A 4,541-nucleotide genomic window follows, 5' to 3' on the forward strand; every position below is an offset into this window, starting at 1 on the left:
ATCAAGCGTGTGCAGCCGCTTTTATAGAGCTGGCGAGGGTAGAAAAATTCTTAGTTTTTTTTTAACAAATAAGCCTTTTGGATTAAAATTTTAAATTCAGCTGGGCAAAATTATCGCTGAAAATTTTATTTAAGTTGAGTGCCAGAGAAATAGCAAGGAATGTAGGAGAGGCAGAGCAATATTTGCGAACGATAGCGTTGCCTTATTTTTTTCAAAGAAGCTATAGCTCGCGGGTTCCACAGCTGCTGATCGTGCGTACTTGTATCCATACACACAGGCACATATTTATGTATGTAAGTCTATATGCCTATGAAGCAAAATCTTTTATCGGAGGCATGCACGCGACCTATCCACAGCTCCTTATCAGCTACTAGCTAGTCGTATGCTGTGAATAAAATGAAAATATATTTATATCGCAAATACATATACATATGTATTATACATAAGCCGCATGCTTCATTCTGATAAATATGCGTTAATAGGGTATGGAAAAAAAATTATGCGCAAAGGAGTTCAAATTGCTGCTGGTGAAGAGAAAAATCGCAATTACTTGAGCTTGACATACTTTTGGTGGCCGATAAGCATTAGCACTTGCTCAAACAATTTTTCGCATACGCCATTTCAAGATTTTTGCTTTAAAACTTCAGCGATTTTTATATGAAAACCGGAATAAAATATTTTTTTTCGCAAAAAAATTGGATAGCTCAAGGTCGGTGGAAAGACAATTTGCACAAAATTGCTTAATTTTTAAACGCGCAGATCGTCGTTTAATCATCACTGAGACAACCACATTTGACTTTATTTAAAAAGGTATTCTGGAACATTATTTGCTCAGGTATTTCGAAATATTAGCTGTCCTCACTTACCGCTTTTTTAAACATTTTTCGGCTGATTATTCTCTACTTTTCAGAATCTTTCCCTTTCAGGATTTTTCATGGCTTTATATGTAAATATGTACTGGACACTTGACAATTTTCCGATTCCAAGGAGCCGCTAAGGAGAAGCGTATGTGCTTATTTGCACTGCCCCAAGGGAACTTAGAAGTTTAGTTTTTCTGATTTTAGCTGGGAACACGATGAGGTCCACGCATTTTAGAGCATATCACGCCACTGTCTCCTTGCGACAAAAGGACTTTGCAGATTCTCATGTTTTTTCTGCACTTGATGAGCTAATATGCGGTTCATATGTTCAGAGTAGCCCGCAGTTGTTCAAAGGTACTCCATACTCTCTCTCCTCGCTTAGTGAGACGTATACTTTCCTGCCAGATACCCACATTTAGTAACTTCTCTGACTCAACCCAAACACATCTCTAAAAACCTACCTTTTCTTCTTCATATGTGAGTCTATATGCCTATGAAGCAAAATATTTTATCGGCGGCATGCAGGCGTCCTATCCACAGCTCCTTATCAGCTACCAGTTGGTCGCATGCTGTGAATAAAAAAAAATATATTTAAATCGCAAATACATACACACATGTGCTATGCATAAGGTACATGCTTTATTCTGATAAATATGCGTTAATCTATATCTATATACGTATATAAAAACGTTGTGTTCCTTTGTCACGGTTATCGAAACTGGAGAACGGCAAACAAGCAAAATTCATTCCTCCCCTATCAGCCGGTTAACAACATGCCACATTCAATGTTGAGATTTGAATATTATCTGTATGCGCCTAAGAGTTAGTCTATCTGTCAGCCTGTCATATGGAAGTGCAACTGATTTAGTACTGTTGTTGCTGTTGATACTTTGATGTCAAGCGTCGTTCAACACAGTAGGCACTTGCCAGTTTCCACTAGCCGTTTGCTACTCGCCTTTTTGGCGCGACGGTCTATTGTTTGCCGGCATTTGATGTTGAATACACAAATGTCTTGAGCGCTATAGTAGTTCTTCCATCCTCTTTATTGGTGAGCAATGGGTTGAGCGTATAGCATTTGACAGTGATGTTGGCTGGCAGTCTGAATTTCCAAAGCATTCGGATATTCTCAAAATGGTGGGTTTGTATACGTATTGTGTGGCTGTAGCTTGGCTAGTTTTGCATGCCTCGTTGATTAACTGACTGGCTGGTGGTGGCTGAAGGATGAACTGATCGCTAACTCAGTGTATATAAAAGGCTAAATTTAACTTAATTTTACACATTTACGACCACAAAAGAAGTATAAATGTTTTAAGAAACTGTTGAATATTTTGGATTTGTCAATGTTATTGTGGCTTATTAACATTTGATTTTTAATATTTTTATTGAGCTTTGTACTACGATTGTTTATTAGGAAAAATTGAAAAAGCAACAAAGTCTAAGCGGTAGAAGTTATAACAGCTATTTCGGAGATCACCACATCACCACATCTCCTCATCAGACTTTTCTTTTTCTAGACTAGATATTTTATTGAATAAAAGTGTATGAAAGTTATTTAAATCCCTTTTACTAGTAGCATTGCTTTCATTAAATCTATATGCTTGGCGATAGAGAGCGAGAGGAAACAGGATTCGGAATTTTTAAATCACCAGAAAAGGACCCCGCAGGGAAAGCTACTAGTTATAATTCTACCACTTTGCGTTTCAGTCCAACTAGTTCACGTTCTATAGTTTTTCAATATTAAGGACTGGTATTTTTGATATTGCGATGTCCTACGTTACGTCAATTGTAAAGTTAGCATCAGCATCTATGACGTAGAAATACTATTAGCATCATACCAGTTGATGAGATAGTCTGCCAATTCATCGCTCGTGAAAAGCATAAGTATGATTTTTGCTCGCGGCGCACAGTGGGGCGAAAAAGGTGGCTGTAGACAAATGAGTTTTGAGAGCCCAAATATGAACCACATACACATTCTAATGTGTATAAATATAATCTCAATCAAAGCTCGTTAGTTGTCAAAATGGGTGTGCTTTTTATTCTCACAACTCGAGGAAAAGTTAAGCTTCTTCTCTGTGCCACCGTGGTCACTTTTTGCTGCTACACATATTATGATAATTAAATATATTTTATCTTAATGTTTTATTAAAATTAACTTTATAAACCTCTTTTCATTACTGGCGTAAATTTTTGCTTACTTTTATATTTGACATTCCTCCTCTTCTTCGCAAGTATAATCGTAGCCACGCCCACTTATGGTTAAATGTGTATATCTAGGTAACAGCTGCACCAATTTCTTCCAAACTGGGCACAGTTGTTGGCCATGATACAGCATACTAAATGGCCGAAAATTTTAAAAATCCGACAATAACCACGCCCACATCCAATATAACGGTAATTTTCGGAACTACAAAAACTACGATATTTTAGTAACTACCGACGAGTATTCACTCAAAATTGATATTTACAACAATTTTTAGACGAAAACTAAGAATATTATAAATTTTTGGAAAATGGGCGTAGCCACGCCCACTTATGGTTACATGTGTGTATCTCGGTAACCGCTGCACCAATTTCTTCCAAGCTTGGCACAGTTGTTGGCCTTGATACAGCATACTAAATGGCCGAAAATTTAAAAAATCGGACAATAACCACGCCCACATCCCATATAACGGTAATTTAAAGAAATACAAAATTTTCGATAAATCAGTAAATATTAAAGATAATTTATTCAAAACTGATGCTTGCAACAATTCTTTAAAAACAAATATGTTTATCGTAAAATTTTGGAAAATGGGTGTGGTACCGCCCACTTATGATCCCACATATATATATGAGTTATTAATTTTTTTTTACACCCAAGTTGAGTAAAATGAGTACATCTTCGGTAGATTGGGCACATCGCTGATTGGGCCCAATTGGGCCAAAATTAGAGCCCAATTGGGAAAAACTTTTGGCTCTGATCGGGCAACCTCAAAAAATTTCCAGCAAGGAAATTTTGTCATAATGGGCAACAATTTCTGTGCCCTCAACTGGCACGAAAATCTGCTAGCATCATATAAGTGCATTTTCAGAAAAAAAATCATAACTCGAAAACGATGAATTTTAGCACATCGTACTGAAAATATTTTATACTATTCCCTAATAGACAAAAAAGTTTGGGAAAAAAAAGATGTGGCAATTTGAAAAAAATCAATTTGAAAAAAAAAATTTTTTTTGTTTATAAACAATAATTGATTATTAATAAACAATTACTGATGTTTAGTTCACTAGATCGATTCAGTAGATCAATATCTGCAATTTAAAAAAAAAATCGTTAAAATCCTTGCTTTTTTGCGGCAGTTATAAACGATTTCATCAAAAGCTGCTATTAAGAGAGGAAAAAAGAAGCGTTCGTACTCAAAAAGCAAAAATTCATTATTCGAAAAATTCGCATTTCTGAGTAAAAAGATAAAAATAAATAATATAAAAAAAACTTTTTAATATACAACGCTTTTATAAATGGACTAAAAAGTAGAAAATAATATTTCTCAGTCCCATAGAATTTGTTTTGATAACTTTTGAAACTTTAGCAAAAGTCATTATAAACAATCTATGAAATTGAAAATGAAAAACGTGGAGCGCATGCAATACAAAGCATTTGATTTAATTGACAATAGTCAAACTACATAACGTAGACCTAAA

The sequence above is a fragment of the Rhagoletis pomonella genome, unplaced genomic scaffold, assembly GCF_013731165.1.
Source record: "Rhagoletis pomonella isolate Grant_MI unplaced genomic scaffold, Rhpom_1.0 Rhpom_scaffold_00005, whole genome shotgun sequence".
Classification (NCBI taxonomy): Eukaryota; Metazoa; Arthropoda; class Insecta; order Diptera; family Tephritidae; genus Rhagoletis; species Rhagoletis pomonella.